Raw genomic sequence first — 14927 nt, forward strand, 5'->3', positions numbered from 1 at the left:
ATCAACTACAACTCCCACCATCACCTACTACAACGCCCACCATCCCCTTCTACAACTCCCACCATCACCTACTACAACTCCCACCATCACCTACTACAACTCCCACCATCACCGACTACAACGCCCACCATCATCAACTACAACTCCCACCATCACCTACTACAACGCCCACCATCACCAACTACAACTCCCACCATCACCTACTACAACTCCCACCATCATCAACTACAACTCCCACCATCACCTACTACAACGCCCACCATCCCCTACTACAACTCCCACCATCACCGACTACAACGCCCACCATCACCGACTACAACGCCCACCATCATCAACTACAACTCCCACCATCACCTACTACAACTCCCACCATCACCTACTACAACTCCCACCATCACCGACTACAACGCCCACCATCACCGACTACAACGCCCACCATCATCAACTACAACTCCCACCATCACCTACTACAACGCCCACCATCCCCGACTACAACTCCCACCATCCCCGACTACAACTCCCACCATCGCCGACTACAAACTACAACTCCCACCATCGCCGACTACAACTCCCACCATCGCCGACTACAACTTCCACCATCACCTACTACAAACTGCAACTCCCACCATCACCTACTACAACTCCCACCATCACCAACTACAACTCCCACCATCGCCGACTACAAACTACAACTCCCACCATCGCTGACTACAACTCCCACCATCAATTACAAACTACAACTCCCACCATCACCTACTACAACTCCCACCATCACCGACTACAACTCCCACCATCACCGACTACAACTCCCACCATCGCCTACTACAACTTCCACCATCGCCGACTACAACTCCCACCATCACCTACTACAACTCCCACCATCACCTACTACAACTCCCACCATCGCCGACTACAACTCCCACCATCACCGACTACAACTCCCACCATCACCTACTACAACTTCCACCATCGCCGACTACAACTCCCACCATCACCTACTACAACTCCCACCATCACCTACTACAACTCCCACCATCGCCGACTACAACTCCCACCATCACCGACTACAACCCCCACCATCCCCGACTACAACCCCCACCATCACCGACTACAACCCCCACCATCACCAACTACAACTCCCACCATCACTGTGTATATTCAGCAGGTGACATCACAATGGGACAGACTAAATGACAACATAGGATTTTGAGTAGCAGATAACAATCCAAGGAGGGTTTTGGGGGACAGTTTTGATGGACAGTTTTGATGGACAGTTTTGATGGACAGTTTTGGGGGACAGTTTTGGGGGACAGTTTTGGGGGACAGTTTTGATGGACAGTTTTGATGGACAGTTTTGATGGACAGTTTTGGGGGACAGTTTTGATGGACAGTTTTGATGGACAGTTTTGATGGACAGTTTTGGGGGACAGTTTTGGGGGACAGTTTTGGGGGACAGTTTTGATGGACAGTTTTGATGGACAGTTTTGGGGGACAGTTTTGATGGACAGTTTTGATGGACAGTTTTGATGGACAGTTTTGGGGGACAGTTTTGGGGGACAGTTTTGGGGTACAGTTTTGGGGGACAGTTTTGGGGGACAGTTTTGGGGTACAGTTTTGATGGACAGTTTTGATGGAAAGTTTTGGGGGACAGTTTTGATGGACAGTTTTGGGGGACAGTTTTGGGGGACAGTTTTGATGGACAGTTTTGGGGGACAGTTTTGGGGGACAGTTTTGATGGACAGTTTTGATGGACAGTTTTGGGGGACAGTTTTGGGGGACAGTTTTGGGGGACAGTTTTGATGGACGTTTTGCCGTCTATCCATCTCCTGGAGTCCAGAGTCGGGGGAGATGGGGATTTGCAGGGAGCTCTGCAGGCCATCTTGGGGTGCATTCATCTAGTTCCAGACCTTCCATTGGCCGGTACACGTCATCTGTGAGGTCACATCGTCTGCATGGAGTATGGGCTCTGCACTGACACGTCTTCTGCTGCCCACAGCCAATCCCACCACCTGCAGAGGACCTGAGAATGGACACAACCCTGTCATCCGGGTTCAGCTTCTCCACAGCAACCAAAGCGGCTGATTGGCTGAGCCGAGCTGCGCCATTTGTGTGCCTGGCGGCAGATTCTGCTCCTGAAGGCGAGGAAAGGAATCCTCCAAACCTCGGAGGTGTATGGGTGGCCTGGTCTACCATCAGAGCAGCAAGACCTTTAGGGACCATCTGTGGTCTCCTCCCCAGGAACCTTCTACTCCGGAGGAGCCGGGGGCGAGCAGACGCTGCAGTGTGAGTAAGTGTGAAACCCTCCCGCCGGCAATCAGCCTGTCTAGAGAGAAAACCACAAGGCAGACAATCTACAGCAGGTAGAACACGCACCGTCCTGCCAACAAAGGACCGATTGTCAGATCTCACCGATAATGGCGGAGGAAAAACCGTCCCTGGACAAGAATCTGCCAGATGGGAACACCCAACACAGCCGGCCCAATCAGGACACGGGGCAGAGCCGGTCCAATCACTACACGGGACAGAGCCGGTCCAATCACTACATGGGACAGAGCCGGTCCAATCACTACACGGGACAGAGCCGGTCCAATCAGGACACGGGACAGAGCCGGTCCAATCAGGACACGGGGCAGAGCCGGTCCAATCACTACACGGGACAGAGCCAGTCCAATCACTACACGGGACAGAGCCGGTCCAATCACTACAGGGGACAGAGCCGGTCCAATCACTACAGGGGACAGAGCCGATCCAATCACTACAGGGGACAGAGCCGATCCAATCACTACAGGGGACAGAGCCGATCCAATCACTACACGGGACAGAGCCGGTCCAATCACTACACGGGACAGAGCCGGTCCAATCACTACACGGGACAGAGCCGGTCCAATCACTACACGGGACAGAGCCGGTCCAATCACTACACGGGACAGAGCCGGTCCAATCACTACACGGGACAGAGCCGGTCCAATCACTACACGGGACAGAGCCGGTCCAATCACTACACGGGGCAGAGCCGGTCCAATCACTACACGGGGCAGAGCCGGTCCAATCAGTACACGGGGCAGAGCCGGTCCAATCAGGACACGGACAGAGCCGGCCCAATCAGGACACGGGGCAGAGCCGGTCCAATCACTACACGGGGCAGAGCCGGTCCAATCACTACACGGGACAGAGCCGGTCCAATCACTACACGGGACAGAGCCGGTCCAATCACTACACGGGGCAGAGCCGGTCCAATCACTACACGGGGCAGAGCCGGTCCAATCACTACACGGGGCAGAGCCGGTCCAATCAGTACACGGGGCAGAGCCGGTCCAATCAGTACACGGGGCAGAGCCGGTCCAATCAGGACACGGGACAGAGCCGGTCCAATCACTACAGGGGACAGAGCCGGTCCAATCACTACAGGGGACAGAGCCGGTCCAATCACTACAGGGGACAGAGCCGGTCCAATCACTACACGGGACAGAGCCGGTCCAATCAGTACACGGGACAGAGCCGGCCCAATCAGGACACGGACAGAGCCGGCCCAATCAGGACACGGGGCAGAGCCGACCAATCAGCAGGTAGCCGGCAGTGTAGGGAATGCTGTAATGACACAAAGACCCGACCAGAACATGAAGTCTCAGCGGTGAAAGTCGTCGGAATCATAATTGTTGTATTTGGGCGGAAGATCCAATAATCATCTCTGATTGGTTACAGAGAATTGCTGCGCTCTGCACTCTGCCAGTGTTCTTCCAGCATTCCAGAGCCGCCCTATGACATGGACACAAGAGCTTACACTCTACACACATCTACACCCAGCTACTGGGACCATCCCGAAATACCCCCCCCCCGGGCACTTCGAGATCAGGTGACCACCGGACACACCGCCACAGGAGACTGCGTCTGATCACTGGGGGAGGAGACTGAGGAAATGACTCCTGCTCCTTCTACAAAGTTACAATGTACAGTCTGATCACTGGGGGAGGGGAGATTGTGGAAATGACTCCTCCTGCTTGCAGCAGACTTGATCACATAGTACAGGAGACGGTCAGAGACTGCGGACACAGTACAGGAGATGACCAGAGACTGCGGACACAGTACAGGAGATGACCAGAGACTGCGGACACAGTACAGGAGATGACCAGAGACTGCGGACACAGTACAGGGGATGACCAGAGACTGCAGACACAGTACAGGAGATGACCGGAGACTGCGGACACAGTACAGGAGATGACCAGAGACTGCGGACATAGTACAGGAGACGGTCAGAGACTGCGGACACAGTACAGGAGATGACCAGAGACTGCAGACATAGTACAGGAGATGACCGGAGACTGCAGACACAGTACAGGAGATGACCGGAGACTGCAGACACAGTACAGGAGATGACCGGAGACTGCGGACACAGTACAGGAGATGACCGGAGACTGCGGACACAGTACAGGAGATGACCAGAGACTGCGGACACAGTACAGGAGATGACCAGAGACTGCGGACACAGTACAGGAGATGACCGGAGACTGCGGACACAGTACAGGAGATGACCAGAGACTGCGGACACAGTACAGGAGATGACCAGAGACTGCGGACACAGTACAGGAGATGACCAGAGACTGCAGACATAGTACAGGAGATGACCGGAGACTGCAGACACAGTACAGGAGATGACCAGAGACTGCGGACATAGTACAGGAGATGACCAGAGACTGCAGACATAGTACAGGGATGACCAGAGACTGCGGACACAGTACAGGAGATGAACAGAGACTGCGGACACAGTACAGGAGATGGTCAGAGACTGCGGACATGGTACAGGAGACAGAGACTGCAGACACAGTACAGGAGATGACCAGAGACTGCAGACATAGTACAGGAGATGACCAGAGACTGCGGACACAGTACAGGAGATGACCAGAGACTGCGGACACAGTACAGGAGATGGTCAGAGACTGCGGACACAGTACAGGAGATGACCGGAGACTGCGGACACAGTACAGGAGATGACCAGAGACTGCAGACATAGTACAGGAGATGACCGGAGACTGCGGACACAGTACAGGAGATGACCAGAGACTGCAGACATAGTACAGGAGATGACCGGAGACTGCGGACACAGTACAGGAGATGACCAGAGACTGCAGACACAGTACAGGAGATGACCAGAGACTGCAGACATAGTACAGGAGATGACCGGAGACTGCGGACACAGTACAGGAGATGACCAGAGACTGCAGACATGGTACAGGAGACGGTCAGAGACTGCAGACATGGTACAGGAGATGACCAGAGACTGCAGACATGGTACAGGAGACGGTCAGAGACTGCAGATATGGTCTGTGTATGGCCAGCACCACACAGGATGGAGACTCCACGCCAGGCCTATACTGAGCGCCGGATCTCGTCTCATTCACACACAGCCCAATGGCCGATTCCCAGAGCAGAATCCAGAGGCCGGGACGGGCCCCTCCTTCTTCGGACAACTCCTCACCCTACAAACAATTCTCCTTCCTGCCTGGCCGGGGTGGAGCAGATTAACCCGCACAGGGCCTGCTGAGGGCCATTGTTCCCTCAGACCGCCTCTATTTACAGAGCAGACATTTCCTTTTGCTGAGGTTCCAGCTTATTGGCGGCTTCCTCTGGGGGCCCCAGAGCTGGTAGATGATTAAACCGGCTCCTGACCCTTCATAGGGCTCTACAGCCTCAGGGTGCAAACACACAATTGAGCCCAACAGGTGGGGCGGCTAAGAAGGGTGAGCCCAGCAACACCCCACACAGACCCAACAAGAGTAAGAGGGTGAGCTTCCAGCAGAGCCTTGTGGAGGTTATTTCTTGGGGGTCATCCACATTTGGGGTGTCTCAGCAGAGCCTTGAGTAGATCATCTCTTGGGGCTCATCTACATTTGGGGTGTCTCAGCAGAGCCTTGTGGAGATCACCATCTCTTGGGGCTCATCTACATTTGGGGGTGTCTCAGCAGAGCCTTGTGGAGATCACCATCTCTTGGGGCTCATCCAAATTTGGGGTGTCCCAGCAGAGCCTTGTGGAGATCACAATCCCTTGGGGCTCATCCACATTTGGGGTGTCCCAGCACAGCCTTGTGGAGATCAACATCTCTTGGGGCTCATCCACATTTGGGGTGTCGCAGCACAGCCTTGTGGAGATCAACATCTCTTGGGGCTCATCCACATTTGGGGTGTCTTAGCAGAGCCTTGTGGAGATCAACATCTCTTGGGGCTCATCCACATTTGGGGTGTCCCAGCAGAGCCTTGTGGAGATCAATATCTCTTGGGGCTCATCCACATTTGGGGTGTCACAGCAGAGCCTTGTGGAGATCAACATCTCTTGGGGCTCATCCACATTTGGGGTGTCCCAGCACAGCCTTGTGGAGATCAACATCTCTTGGGGCTCATCCACATTTGGGGTGTCCCAGCAGAGCCTTGTGGAGATCAACATCTCTTGGGGCTCATCCACATTTGTGGTGTCTCAGCAGAGCCTTGTGGAGATCACCATCTCTTGGGGCTCATCTACATTTGGGGGTGTCTCAGCAGAGCCTTGTGGAGATCACCATCTCTTGGGGCTCATCCAAATTTGGGGTGTCCCAGCAGAGCCTTGTGGAGATCACAATCTCTTGGGGCTCATCCACATTTGGGGTGTCCCAGCACAGCCTTGTGGAGATCAACATCTCTTGGGGCTCATCCACATTTGGGGTGTCCTAGCAGAGCCTTGTGGAGATCATCATCTCTTGGGGCTCATCCACATTTGGGGTGTCCCGTTCGGTATCCCATTCGTGTAGAGCATCTATTAATATATGAAACAAGTAGGCCCTGCACCCTTTTCACAAAACGCAAGAAACCACAAGGAAGGTTCCTGCTCCACTGATTACATAGGACTATGACCCCGAAATGTGGAATTGTCGGGGGCCTGGTGGTGGGCCCCAAGGGCAGCGTCTGCATTTTATACAGTGACCCTGCTTGTACCAAGTGAGAGGCAGAGTAGAGTAGAATCACGAGGAGACGATGGCTGTTCCCACGCACACAGAATTGTACGCTTCTCATAGGACGGTTATAAGACATGGATACAATGTAACGTTTATGTATACGCAGGGTGTGCGACGGTTAGAGGGCCCCCAGGAGGATGGAATGAACGTGACAACCCCGAGAGAGAGGAGCAGTATGTGCCATGACAGCATCTGCATCCCCAACCACAAAACCACATCTAGAAGGGGCGGGGACCCCAAATTCAGCAGAACATTAACTGTGCACAGCCTAGACACACCACCGGCGGATCAAACACTGAAGTAACTTCCAGTCATTCCTAGAGGCCAAAACATGAGGAATACAAGGGGTTAAATGAACAGCGGAACACGGGAATAGAAAATCAGCTCATCCAAGGACGTATCTCATACGGGAGATCTAGAACTGAGGACGTATCTCATACAGGAGATCTAGAACTGAGGACGTATCTCATACAGGAGATCTAGAACTGAGGACGTATCTCATACAGGAGATCTAGAACTGAGGACGTATCTCATACAGGAGATCTATAACTGAGGACGTATCTCATACAGGAGATCTAGAACTGAGGACGTATCTCATACAGGAGATCTAGAACTGAGGACGTATCTCATACAGGAGATCTAGAACTGAGGACGTATCTCATACAGGAGATCTAGAACTGAGGACGTATCTCATACGGGAGATGTATAACTGAGGACGTATCTCATACGGGAGATCTATAACTGAGGACGTATCTCATACAGGAGAACTAGAACTGAGGACGTATCTCATACAGGAGATCTATAACTGAGGACGTATCTCATACAGGAGATCTATAACTGAGGACGTATCTCATACAGGAGATCTATAACTGAGGACGTATCTCATACAGGAGATCTAGAACTGAGGACGTATCTCATACAGGAGATCTATAACTGAGGACGTATCTCATACAGGAGATCTAGAACTGAGGACGTATCTCATACAGGAGATCTAGAACTGAGGACGTATCTCATACAGGAGATCTAGAACTGAGGACGTATCTCATACAGGAGATCTAGAACTGAGGACGTATCTCATACAGGAGATCTAGAACTGAGGACGTATCTCATACAGGAGATCTATAACTGAGGACGTATCTCATACAGGAGATCTAGAACTGAGGACGTATCTCATACAGGAGATCTAGAACTGAGGACGTATCTCATACAGGAGATCTATAACTGAGGACGTATCTCATACAGGAGATCTAGAACTGAGGACGTATCTCATACAGGAGATCTAGAACTGAGGACGTATCTCAAACGGGAGATCTATAACTGAGGACGTATCTCATACAGGAGATCTAGAACTGAGGACGTATCTCATACAGGAGATCTAGAACTGAGGACGTATCTCATACAGGAGATCTATAACTGAGGACGTATCTCATACGGGAGATCTATAACTGAGGACGCATCTCATACGGGAGATCTAGAACTGAGGACGTATCTCATACGGGAGATCTAGAACTGAGGACGTATCTCATACGGGAGATCTATAACTGAGGACGTATCTCATACGGGAGATCTATACCTGAGGACGTATCTCATACAGGAGATCTATAACTGAGGACGTATCTCATACGGGAGATCTAGAACTGAGGACGTATCTCATACGGGAGATCTATAACTGAGGACGTATCTCATACGGGAGATCTATAACTGAGGACGTATCTCATACGGGAGATCTATAACTGAGGACGTATCTTATACGGGAGATCTATAACTGAGGACGTATCTCATACAGGAGATCTATAACTGAGGACGTATCTCATACGGGAGATCTATAACTGAGGACGTATCTCATACAGGAGATCTATAACGGAGGACGTATCTCATACAGGAGATCTAGAACTGAGGACGTATCTCATACAGGAGATCTATAACTGAGGACGTATCTCATACGGGAGATCTAGAACTGAGGACGTATCTCATACGGGAGATCTAGAACTGAGGACGTATCTCATACGGGAGATCTAGAACTGAGGACGTATCTCATACGGGAGATCTAGAACTGAGGACGTATCTCATACGGGAGGCCAGTGTGCGGGGTCTACAGCTGAGGACGTATCTCATACAGGAGATCTATAACTGAGGACGTATCTCATACAGGAGATCTATAACTGAGGACGTATCTCATATGGGAGATCTAGAACTGAGGACGTATCTCATACAGGAGATCTAGAACTGAGGACGTATCTCATACGGGAGATCTAGAACTGAGGGCATATCTCATATGGGAGGTCAGTGTGCAGGGTCTACTGCTGAGGACGTATCTCATACGGGAGGTCAGTGTGCGGGGTCTACTGCTGAGGACATATCTCATACAGGAGATCAGTGTACGGGGTCTACTACTGAGGACGTATCTCATACGGGAGGTCAGTGTGCGGGGTCTACTGCTGAGGACGTATCTCATACAGGAGATCAGTGTACGGGGTCTACTACTGAGGACGTATCTCATACGGGAGATCAGTGTGCGGGGTCTACTACTGAGGACGTATCTCATACGGGAGATCAGTGTGCAGGGTCTACTGCTGAGGACGTATCTCATACGGGAGATCAGTGTGCGGGGTCTACAGCTGAGGACGTATCTCATACGGGAGATCAGTGTGCGGGGTCTACTGCTCAGGACGTATCTCATACAGGAGATCAGTGTACGGGGTCTACTGCTGAGGACGTATCTCATACGGGAGGACAGTGTGCAGGGTCTACAGCTGAGGACGTATCTCATACGGGAGGTCAGTGTGCGGGGTCTACTGCTGAGGACGTATCTCATACGGGAGATCAGTGTGCAGGGTCTACTGCTGAGGACATATCTCATACGGGAGATCAGTGTGCGGGGTCTACTGCTGAGGACGTATCTCATACAGGAGATCAGTGTACGGGGTCTACTGCTGAGGACGTATCTCATACGGGAGGTCAGTGTGCGGGGTCTACTGCTGAGGACGTATCTCATACGGGAGGTCAGTGTGCGGGGTCTACTGCTGAGGACATATCTCATACAGGAGATCAGTGTACGTGGTCTACTACTGAGGACGTATCTCATACGGGAGGTCAGTGTGCGGGGTCTACTGCTGAGGACGTATCTCATACAGGAGATCAGTGTACGGGGTCTACTACTGAGGACGCATCTCATACGGGAGATCAGTGTGCAGGGTCTACTGCTGAGGACGTATCTCATACGGGAGATCTGTGTGCGGGGTCTACAGCTGAGGACGTATCTCATACGGGAGATCAGTGTGCGGGGTCTACAGCTGAGGACGTATCTCATACGGGAGATCAGTGTGCGGGGTCTACAGCTGAGGACGTATCTCATACGGGAGATCAGTGTGCGGGGTCTACAGCTGAGGACGTATCTCATACGGGAGATCAGTGTGCGGGGTCTACAGCTGAGGACGTATCTCATACGGGAGATCAGTGTGCGGGGTCTACAGCTGAGGACGTATCTCATACATTACATAGTTCCCACTGATCATTCCCAGAGACATATCTGCCTGTCCTTGGTCCAACATCCCGGACATAATGGTCCCCTGTACCACCTCACTGAATAAACCCAATAATTAAGCCAAGGACACCGCTATACTTACCACAGGCTGGACAGAGTCCAGGGGCCACATCGACAGTGCACCCAAGTCAACTGTAGATGGTACCTGAGGTTTTTACCCCACTGCAGTCAATGGAAGGAACGGAATGGGATGGAAGTCCTGAGATTAGTTATGGAGACTCTGCCTTTGGTCATTCAAGGTAAAGTGATAGGCTCTCTTTAAAGCCTACCCATGACCCACCTAGACTTTCCCACCACCCTGCACTGCTCTGGCAGAGATTTGGCAGACACTCAAGGCTTGTGCGAATAGGTGACATGTGACCTCCTTCGGGAGGCAGTCTTTGGTCCTAGCAGCCACTCACTGGACTTGAACACGGTCATTTGAGGGAAAGGGGGATGTCATGGAACCAATGTAATCATGCAACGCAGAGCTTGCACAGAGTTTGTCTTCTGGCTCCAGGTTGGACAGAGTCGCTTTATAGGGGGAGCTTGTAAGCATGGCTGTTCCTTGGCCCACCTGGGTCTACCACCCTGTGCCATGAATTGGTGCTGTACAGTAGAAGAAGCAGTGCTTGTTCCAGGGCTCTATTGTCTTGACCTGCCCATGCTCAATGTTCCTATTCTAGATATAAATCTCACAGAAATACTAAGATAAAGAGAGACCGCCATTTAGTGCTTTGTTCTGGGCCAGCACATCACGGTGTGTGAAGAAGCACCACTTCCAGGAACCAGAAAACAGCCACCTCCAGCACTGGAGGGGTTTCCTCTCAGCCAGATACCAGACCTTGCCAGGCTGTCTCTGGGCTCCTAGCCTGGAGGTTCTGTATTCATTTATTCACACCTAATTTACATGAAGGTCCAGGAGAAGACACATCAGTACCAACTGTAACTCATGCTGACCTGAACCCCATCGGTCCTCTAATCTACATCGGGCACATGGGCGGACGCAGGTCTCTCCTGGGCACAGCGACAAGGTGAGATGTGTGCCAAGTGCTGATACGGCAAACACAGGGAACTGGGCAGAGGGCCCACTGACCACAGTCACAACAAACCCAAATCTCCCTTTTCATGTTAGCAAATCGAATGATGAGGACAGAGGAGAAGAAGAAGCCATATCTCTGCATAAAAGATGTGCCATTCCCACCACCCTGCATGGAGAATTTCTCATCCGCCCTCCCTCACATCTTCCAATATCTATTCAGCATAATGAGGAGCACCTGCAGATCTTACATAATGAGCTGTACAAATATCTCAAAAGATGGAGAACATGAGCGCTCAGACAGGTGCTCAGACCCCAAACCAACAAAAACTCAAAGCCAGCTCACCCACAACTGAGATTTCACTTGTCTTGTAGCTTGCAACATCCCTCACGGAAAAATAATCACTCCATTAATGAACTAATTAACTCCCATCCCAAGGGTCGGGAGTGTCGCTCCTACTGCTGCATTCGCTGGGTTGTACAACAAGAAGGCCCCAAGGAGAGTCAACTCCTGTCCAGTGTCCCCAGCAGGTGTGTGACCACCAGAAGCCAGATCTGGAGATCTCACCATCTGAGAGACATGAAGATCAGCCATGTGGTTCACCTTGTCAGAATCTACCCAATGCTACGAGGATCTAGACTTCTAGGACGCATCAATAGGGGGATCACCTCCTAGGGGGAGGAAGGAGGTCCTGATTCCCCTATATAGATCTTTAGTGAGACCTCATTTAGGATACGGTGTCCAGTTCTGGAGATCTCAATTACAAATTACATTTTCAAGACAACCTTAAAAGGGCCTGCTAACCAAAGTGAATCTAAAGCCAATTTTTTTTTCCTTTCACCGCTGCCTGTGTTCCTGCTGGGGAAACTTCATCTTGCGTGAAATTCGGACAACCTGAGCTTAGTGGTGAATCCCACTGACCACTGTCACCGGGACAGGAAGGGATGGGAAAATCCAAAATGTTGTGTTGCCACCAGAACAGCAAGAGAGGTGAAAGCTTCCACTAGAGACACCTGTTCTTGTGACAACTGATAAAGACTTCCCCCCACTTCCTGTTGTTTCCACAGGACAGGAAGTGGAAGGGAACCTCCCCAATGGGACACAGAAAGCAAAAAAATACCTGGCAGGGATTTTAACTGTTATCTACTCAATCCAAAACTTTAAAAAAAGACATATTTAACGGGTATATTTATATAAAAGTGTCTGCCATTCATCAAACATTCTCTGCAGGTGAATCTTCCAGTGTCCATGCATTTTAAATGACAGTGATTGATTCCCCACCAGTGAATGTTTGGTGAAAGTCACATTCACTGCTTTATAAACATATCTCTGACATGTTACATTTGTTAATGGCATTTCTGGGTCAACCAAGGCTGATAGTGGGCCAGAAACACATCGGTCCTGAAGAATCCATTCTGAGCAACAAACAGGAGCTGGCCACATGACCCAATGCCAACATCTGGCCAGGCGACCTCAGCCTATGGGGACTAGGGAGTGGAATTGATTGGCTGAACACACCAGGACTTTACCCATTCAGCTGAGATCTGGGGACCAAAGTCCAGGGGCGGACTGACCATCTGGAAACTCGGGCACTGCCCGAGGGCCCGGGGTCTGTAGGGGGCCCCATGAGATGCCCCTGGTACCTTTTTCATAGGCTTTTTTGAGTTTGGGCAAGGACACAGGGGCCCCATGATCCCCTATTGCCCGGGGGGCCCCATGAGTTGTCAGTCCACCCCTGCCAAAGTCTGGCTTCTGGTCGGGTGGCCAGTAATGATGGAATCTGGGGTAGTGGTCTCTTTGGAAGACATCAGAAGATGTGTTTCTCAGGGTTTGTCTTTGTTTTCCCCCAGAAAGATCATTACCATACAAATAGAATGGTCTTCCTCAGATGGAGGAGAGGAGCAGAAGAGCTGGAACTGTGGGCGGACTGTTACTACCTATATAATGCCCCGGGGGTGGGGGGTGCATTCCACAGACATGAGTGGTGGACACGTCCATCATCACAGGGCTGCCAGGCCTGCTGTCCCGTAGTTGTTAAAACTTTCACCAAACTGTCACATTGGCCTCTGGAATTTGAAGCTTCTAATTGATGTCATAATTAGCATCAAGCTGACAGCAGCAATTATAGGGAACATATCAGCAAATACATTGTGAACATTGGATTACAAAGGCTTAATAAAGAGCCTCGGGATATAGGACTTCCTTCTTCATCAAGAGTCCTCTTCTCCAATGTCAAGACCCAGACAGACCTAGACAATGGTCCCCATCACCTGGACGTCCTGCATGAATGGAACCCTTCTTACCTTTAATTTCCGGTTTTAGGTTTTTTTTTCATAAAATGGGAAAGGGTGCTTCTGTGTCCCTATTGGGGAGATTCCACCCCATTTCCTGTGTGGTCACTGGGACAGGATGTGATTGAAATCTCTCCAGCGGGTATCAAGACAGCCATAGATCCTGTTGTATCTCCTGTATTTTTGGCTTGTAGGGTGTTCTCGTCTCTCATCTAGGTACTCCTGCAGCTAATTTCCTTTTTGAAGTTCTTTTATCACTTTTAGCTCTATTGCCCAATATAAAATAAATCTGACAGAACCAGGAAATCCCAGCCATGTGCTCTATGAAATGATGGTTATTATATTCTATGAAGCAGATGGAGGGCAGAAACTGGGAACGTGTATTTATTAGTGTAGTAGAGTTCTGTAATGAGATCCGTAAGTGATGAAGATGGAAGTCTCTAAAAGGCTCCGATAGAAGCTGACCATTCCATTGCACTGTACACACGTTAATCTATGTGCCTGGAGCCCATTATCAGTAGAAAGGCCCATTCCCAATCTACAGGATCACAGTGATCCATGTATGTTGGTGCACATCATGCTTAGATCATCAGTCAAACATTTTACAAGGCCAACACTGTAGAACCTGTCCTTCCCACGTTGGCCGAGGACCTAGACCAGCGAACGTGCTACTGGATCACAACCAGAAAACCTCATCAAGGCCAAATTATGTTATTGACAACACTGCTCCCTTTTGAGGGTAATAGAGAAAGCATGGGGCTATAAGGAAGTCATCTTGTGTGGTGAAGGAGAAAGCAAGGCACTATCAGGATGTCACGTTGGGTGGGGATGGAGAAAGCAGGGTGCTACCAGGAGGTCACCTTGGGTTATAATGGAGAAAGCAGGGGACTACCAGGAGGTCACATCGGGTGGGGATGGAGAAAGCAGGGTGCTACCAAGAGGTCACCTTGGGTTATAATGGAGAAAGCAGGGTGCTACCAAGAGGTCACCTTGGGTTATAATGGAGAACGCAGGGGGCTACCAAGAGGTCACATTGGGTGAGGATGAAGAAAGCAGGAGGCTACCAGGAGTTCACATGGGTTTATAATGGAGA

The sequence above is a fragment of the Staurois parvus genome, unplaced genomic scaffold (assembly GCF_062004578.1).
Source record: "Staurois parvus isolate SC_StPar_1 unplaced genomic scaffold, SC_StPar_1.0 ptg002313l, whole genome shotgun sequence".
Lineage (NCBI taxonomy): Eukaryota > Metazoa > Chordata > Amphibia > Anura > Ranidae > Staurois > Staurois parvus.